The sequence below is a fragment of the Hyla sarda genome, unplaced genomic scaffold (assembly GCF_029499605.1).
Source record: "Hyla sarda isolate aHylSar1 unplaced genomic scaffold, aHylSar1.hap1 scaffold_2404, whole genome shotgun sequence".
Lineage (NCBI taxonomy): Eukaryota > Metazoa > Chordata > Amphibia > Anura > Hylidae > Hyla > Hyla sarda.
The window spans coordinates 5,583-13,543 of record NW_026609090.1 but is presented as its reverse complement, the minus strand read 5'-3'; the positions used below and the strand labels follow the sequence as shown (position 1 = coordinate 13,543).

Below are 7,961 nucleotides of genomic sequence, written 5' to 3'. Positions count from 1 at the left end.
AGCCCCTCCCATTATTATAGTGATATACATGAAGTCTCCTCCCATTATTATAGTTATATACATGAAGTCTCCTCCCATTATTATAGTGATATACATGGTCTCCTCCCATTATTATAGTGATATACATGAAGTCTCCTCCCATTATTATAGTGATATACATGAAGTCTCCTCCCATTATTATAGTGATATACATGGAGTCTCCTCCCATTATTATAGTGATATACATGGTCTCCTCCCATTATTATAGTGATATACATGGTCTCCTCCCATTATTATAGTGATATACATGGTCTCCTCCCATTATTATAGTGATATACATGAAGTCTCCTCCCATTATTATAGTGATATACATGGTCTCTTCCCATTATTATAGTTATATACATGAAGTCTCCTCCCATTATTATAGTGATATACATGAAGCCTCCTCCCATTATTATAGTGATATATATGAAGCCCCCCCATTATTATAGTGATATACATGGAGTCTCCTCCCATTATTATAGTGATATACATGAAGTCTCCTCCCATTATTATAGTGATATACATGAAGTCTCCTCCCATTATTATAGTGATATATATGAAGCCCCCCCATTATTATAGTGATATACATGGAGTCTCCTCCCATTATTATAGTGATATACATGAAGTCTCCTCCCATTATTATAGTGATATACATGAAGTCTCCTCCCATTATTATAGTGATATACATGGTCTCCTCCCATTATTATAGTGATATACATGAAGCCCCTCCCATTATTATAGTGATATACATGGTCTCCTCCCATTATTATAGTGATATACATGAAGCCCCTCCCATTATTATAGTGATATACATGGTCTCCTCCCATTATTATAGTGATATACATGAAGCCCCTCCCATTATTATAGTGATATACATGGTCTCCTCCCATTATTATAGTGATATACATGGTCTCCTCCCATTATTATAGTGATATACATGGAGTCTCCTCCCATTATTATAGTGATATACATGGTCTCCTCCCATTATTATAGTGATATACATGAAGTCTCCTCCCATTATTATAGTGATATACATGAAGCCCCTCCCATTATTATAGTGATATACATGGTCTCCTCCCATTATTATAGTGATATACATGAAGCCCCTCCCATTATTATAGTGATATACATGGTCTCCTCCCATTATTATAGTGATATATATGAAGCCCCCCCATTATTATAGTGATATACATGGTCTCCTCCCATTATTATAGTGATATACATGAAGTCTCCTCCCATTATTATAGTGATATACATGAAGCCCCTCCCATTATTATAGTGATATACATGAAGCCCCCCCATTATTATAGTGATATACATGAAGCCCCCCCATTATTATAGTGATTTTTTTTTCTAAAGCCGAGGACCGTGCTCTCGAATCACCCAAAGTGCAAGAAAAAGTGCAAACGTGTTACACTAAAAAAAGTGCACAAAGGATGCGGTCTATCACAAGCCCTTCTCCGATAGGAGAGAGGCCCCGCAACAAACCTTACCCTTCGCCTCCGGACCAAAAGGTACCTGCGAGGTTCCAGGTTTGATGCCCTTTTCGCCAAAGCTACTTAGGGACCACAAATGCTCCCGGTGCATTGCCGTGGAATGAGATTTGCCATAGAATGAGATGCTCCGCCTCCATCATATCCTATTGGCTCTCTCTTGTCACGTGACATATTTAAACGTCACGCATCGATGCGCACAGCAGTGTCAGTTTGGATCTCCTCTCCCTGTGATAGGTGAAGCTGTACGGAGCTCTCATGGCCTCTGTGGCCCGACAGAAGTTCACACATGTACGCAGCTCATACGGCTGCCTCATATACATTTACTGTTGATCCACAGCGCTATCGGGATCCCGATGCCCGATGCCGCTGTCATCAGTGTGCGTCCCCGCGAGCGCCCCACGCCCGCAGCTCCACTCCCCATCCCCCGCAGCTGTACTCCCCATCCCCCGCAGCTCTACTCCCCGTCCCCTGCAGCTCTACTCCCCATCCCCCGCAGCTGTACTCCCCGTCCCCCGCAGCTCTACTCCCCATCCCCCGCAGCTCTACTCCCTGTCCCCCGCAGCTCTACTCCCCGTCCCCCGCAGCTCTACTCCCCGTCCCCCGCAGCTGTACTCCCCGTCCCCCGCAGCTGTACTCCCCGTCCCCCGCAGCTGTACTCCCCGTCCCCCGCAGCTGTACTCCCCGTCCCCCGCAGCTGTACTCCCCGTCCCCTGTTAACGCTCAGGGAGCGATCAACAGCGCTATGGGGATTCCTATGCCCGATGCCGCTGTCATCAGTGTGCGTCCCCGCGAGCGCCCCACGCCCGCAGCTCTACACCCCGTCCCGTTAACGCTCAGGGAGCGGGGAACAGAAAATAGAGCATCGGGCGCAGGTAAAGTAGTACTGCGCATGCGCAGCACTACGCAAATAACTTAACCTGCGCCCGATGCTCTACTTTCTGTTCCCCGCTCCCTGAGCGTTAACGGGACGGGGTGTAGAGCTGCGGGCGTGGGGCGCTCGCGGGGACGCACACTGATGACAGCGGCATCGGGCATCGGGATCCCGATAGCGCTGTGGATCAACAGTAAGTGTATATGAGGCAGCCGTATGAGCTGCGTACATGTGTGAACTTCTGTGGGGCCACAGAGGCCATGAGAGCTCCGTACAGCTTCACCTATCACAGGGAGAGGAGATCCAAACTGACACTGCTGTGCGCATCGATGCGTGACGTTTAAATATGTCACGTGACAAGAGAGAGCCAATAGGATGTGATGGAGGCGGAGCATCTCATTCTATGGCAAATCTCATTCCACGGCAATGCACCGGCATCCCCCTTGGCGTTAGCCAAGATATCTGCCCGCAGAGCCGATAACGGTAGGTACCCTGCCAAAGCAGGAGTCCCCGGGGTGTTTGCAGGGAGGTGCGGAACCTAATGGCCACACACACCTCCCCTAGACCGCCAGGAGGGACACCCAGAAGGGCTACCGCGTCCTGACAAATCCTGTGGACACAACACGCAAAAAGTGACACATCTTAGCCAAAAGAAAGAAATAAGTGAAAGTGCGTAGATATACTGCCCGGATATCCGGCCGGATCTATAAACATTTCTCTGATCCTACCCAGAAGGCCGGGAATCAAGAGGTGAGTGCCACAAGGTGACGAGATCATGGTGCCCGTGCTTCAACTCAGTGAGTCAATACACCCAGTGAGTTTCATCACCTCTGGGTCACCACTCCCCGAGGCACAAAAGTACCTCAACTCTAGACCCCCCAACCTCATGGCGAGACCCCGAGGGAACAGGTCACATCAGGGCAGCCGTCGAGCTGATTCCTCAGAACCCGCCCCGGAACACCCCGGTACACCTGATCCCTACCATGCAGCAGCCATCCCCACCAGCTCCATACTGGAATAGTGTACAACCGGCATGAAACTGATAAGAACTGATACTACACTTCATCTTAGCCAAAAGGCCGAGAAGCGTCGCCTGTATTATATCCTCTCATCTCTATCCTCTGTATTATATCCTCTCATCTCTATCCTCTGTATTATATCCTCTCATCTCTATCCCCTGTATTATATCCTCTCATCTCTATCCTCTGTATTATATCCTCTCATCTCTATCCTCTGTATTATATCCTCTCATCTCTATCCCCTGTATTATATCCTCTCATCTCTATCCTCTGTATTATATCCTCTCATCTCTATCCTCTGTATTATATCCTCTCATCTCCATCCTCTGTATTATATCCTCTCATCTCTATCCTCTGTATTATATCCTCTCATCTCTATCCCCTGTATTATATCCTCTCATCTCTATCCCCTGTATTATATCCTCTCATCTCTATCCCCTGTATTATATCCTCTCATCTCTATCCTCTGTATTATATCCTCTCATCTCTATCCTCTGTATTATATCCTCTCATCTCTATCCTCTGTATTATATCCTCTCATCTCTATCCCCTGTATTATATCCTCTCATCTCTATCCTCTGTATTATATCCTCTCATCTCTATCCTCTGTATTATATCCTCTCATCTCCATCCTCTGTATTATATCCTCTCATCTCTATCCTCTGTATTATATCCTCTCATCTCTATCCTCTGTATTATATCCTCTCATCTCTATCCCCTGTATTATATCCTCTCATCTCTATCCTCTGTATTATATCCTCTCATCTCTATCCTCTGTATTATATCCTCTCATCTCTATCCTCTGTATTATATCCTCTCATCTCTATCCTCTGTATTATATCCTCTCATCTCTATCCTCTGTATTATATCCTCTCATCTCTATCCTCTGTATTATATCCTCTCATCTCTATCCTCTGTATTATATCCTCTCATCTCTATCCTCTGTATTATATCCTCTCATCTCTATCCTCTGTATTATATCCTCTCATCTCCATCCTCTGTATTATATCCTCTCATCTCCATCCTCTGTATTATATCCTCTCATCTCCATCCTCTGTATTATATCCTCTCATCTCTATCCTCTGTATTATATCCTCTCATCTCCATCCTCTGTATTATATCCTCTCATCTCCATCCTCTGTATTATATCCTCTCATCTCCATCCTCTGTATTATATCCTCTCATCTCTATCCTCTGTATTATATCCTCTCATCTCTATCCTCTGTATTATATCCTCTCATCTCTATCCTCTGTATTATATCCTCTCATCTCTATCCTCTGTATTATATCCTCTCATCTCTATCCTCTGTATTATATTCTCTCATCTCTATCCTCTGTATTATATCTTCTCATCTCCATCCTCTGTATTATATCCTCTCATCTCTATCCTCTGTATTATATCCTCTCATCTCCATCCTCTGTATTATATCCTCTCATCTCTATCCTCTGTATTATATCCTCTCATCTCTATCCTCTGTATTATATCCTCTCATCTCTATCCTCTGTATTATATCCTCTCATCTCTATCCTCTGTATTATATCCTCTCATCTCTATCCTCTGTATTATATCCTCTCATCTCTATCCTCTGTATTATATCCTCTCATCTCTATCCCCTGTATTATATCCTCTCATCTCTATCCCCTGTATTATATCCTCTCATCTCTATCCTCTGTATTATATCCTCTCATCTCTATCCTCTGTATTATATCCTCTCATCTCTATCCCCTGTATTATATCCTCTCATCTCTATCCCCTGTATTATATCCTCTCATCTCTATCCTCTGTATTATATCCTCTCATCTCTATCCTCTGTATTATATCCTCTCATCTCTATCCTCTGTATTATATCCTCTCATCTCTATCCTCTGTATTATATCCTCTCATCTCTATCCTCTGTATTATATCCTCTCATCTCTATCCTCTGTATTATATCCTCTCATCTCTATCCTCTGTATTATATCCTCTCATCTCCATCCTCTGTATTATATCCTCTCATCTCTATCCTCTGTATTATATCCTCTCATCTCTATCCTCTGTATTATATCCTCTCATCTCTATCCTCTGTATTATATCCTCTCATCTCTATCCTCTGTATTATATCCTCTCATCTCTATCCTCTGTATTATATCCTCTCATCTCTATCCTCTGTATTATATCCTCTCATCTCCATCCCCTGTATTATATCCTCTCATCTCTATCCTCTGTATTATATCCTCTCATCTCTATCCTCTGTATTATATCCTCTCATCTCTATCCTCTGTATTATATCCTCTCATCTCTATCCTCTGTATTATATCCTCTCATCTCTATCCTCTGTATTATATCCTCTCATCTCTATCCTCTGTATTATATCCTCTCATCTCCATCCTCTGTATTATATCCTCTCATCTCCATCCTCTGTATTATATCCTCTCATCTCCATCCTCTGTATTATATCCTCTCATCTCTATCCTCTGTATTATATCCTCTCATCTCTATCCTCTGTATTATATCCTCTCATCTCTATCCTCTGTATTATATCCTCTCATCTCCATCCTCTGTATTATATCCTCTCATCTCTATCCTCTGTATTATATCCTCTCATCTCTATCCTCTGTATTATATCCTCTCATCTCTATCCTCTGTATTATATCCTCTCATCTCCATCCTCTGTATTATATCCTCTCATCTCCTATCCTCTGTATTATATCCTCTCATCTCTATCCTCTGTATTATATCCTCTCATCTCTATCCTCTGTATTATATCCTCTCATCTCCATCCTCTGTATTATATCCTCTCATCTCTATCCTCTGTATTATATCCTCTCATCTCTATCCTCTGTATTATATCCTCTCATCTCTATCCTCTGTATTATATCCTCTCATCTCCATCCTCTGTATTATATCCTCTCATCTCTATCCTCTGTATTATATCCTCTCATCTCTATCCTCTGTATTATATCCTCTCATCTCTATCCTCTGTATTATATCCTCTCATCTCTATCCTCCTGTATTATATCCTCTCATCTCTATCCTCTGTATTATATCCTCTCATCTCTATCCTCTGTATTATATCCTCTCATCTCTATCCTCTGTATTATATCCTCTCATCTCTATCCTCTGTATTATATCCTCTCATCTCTATCCTCTGTATTATATCCTCTCATCTCTATCCTCTGTATTATATCCTCTCATCTCTATCCTCTGTATTATATCCTCTCATCTCTATCCTCCTGTATTATATCCTCTCATCTCTATCCTCTGTATTATATCCTCTCATCTCTATCCTCTGTATTATATCCTCTCATCTCTATCCTCTGTATTATATCCTCTCATCTCTATCCTCTGTATTATATCCTCTCATCTCTATCCTCTGTATTATATCCTCTCATCTCTATCCCCTGTATTATATCCTCTCATCTCTATCCTCTGTATTATATCCTCTCATCTCTATCCTCTGTATTATATCCTCTCATCTCTATCCTCTGTATTATATCCTCTCATCTCTATCCTCTGTATTATATCCTCTCATCTCTATCCTCTGTATTATATCCTCTCATCTCCATCCTCTGTATTATATCCTCTCATCTCTATCCTCTGTATTATATCCTCTCATCTCTATCCTCTGTATTATATCCTCTCATCTCTATCCTCTGTATTATATCCTCTCATCTCTATCCTCTGTATTATATCCTCTCATCTCTATCCTCTGTATTATATCCTCTCATCTCCATCCTCTGTATTATATCCTCTCATCTCTATCCTCTGTATTATATCCTCTCATCTCTATCCTCTGTATTATATCCTCTCATCTCTATCCTCTGTATTATATCCTCTCATCTCTATCCTCTGTATTATATCCTCTCATCTCTATCCTCTGTATTATATCCTCTCATCTCTATCCTCTGTATTATATCCTCTCATCTCTATCCTCTGTATTATATCCTCTCATCTCTATCCTCTGTATTATATCCTCTCATCTCTATCCTCTGTATTATATCCTCTCATCTCTATCCTCTGTATTATATCCTCTCATCTCTATCCTCTGTATTATATCCTCTCATCTCTATCCTCTGTATTATATCCTCTCATCTCTATCCCCTGTATTATATCCTCTCATCTCTATCCCCTGTATTATATCCTCTCATCTCTATCCTCTGTATTATATCCTCTCATCTCTATCCTCTGTATTATATCCTCTCATCTCTATCCTCTGTATTATATCCTCTCATCTCTATCCTCTGTATTATATCCTCTCATCTCTATCCTCTGTATTATATCCTCTCATCTCTATCCTCTGTATTATATCCTCTCATCTCTATCCTCTGTATTATATCTCTCATCTCTATCCTCTGTATTATATCCTCTCATCTCTATCCTCTGTATTATATCCTCTCATCTCCTATCCTCTGTATTATATCCTCTCATCTCTATCCTCTGTATTATATCCTCTCATCTCTATCCTCTGTATTATATCCTCTCATCTCTATCCTCTGTATTATATCCTCTCATCTCTATCCTCTGTATTATATCCTCTCATCTCTATCCTCTGTATTATATCCTCTCATCTCCAT

The 7,961-nt window shown here is 41.8% G+C and overlaps 1 pseudogene; it reads right to left on the bottom strand.

Moving 5' to 3' along the window:
• Positions 1–3,388: 3,388 nt before the first annotated feature.
• LOC130322950 (U2 spliceosomal RNA) lies at positions 3,389–3,479 on the bottom strand (annotated as a pseudogene).
• Between the last annotated feature and the right edge of the window lie 4,482 nt (positions 3,480–7,961).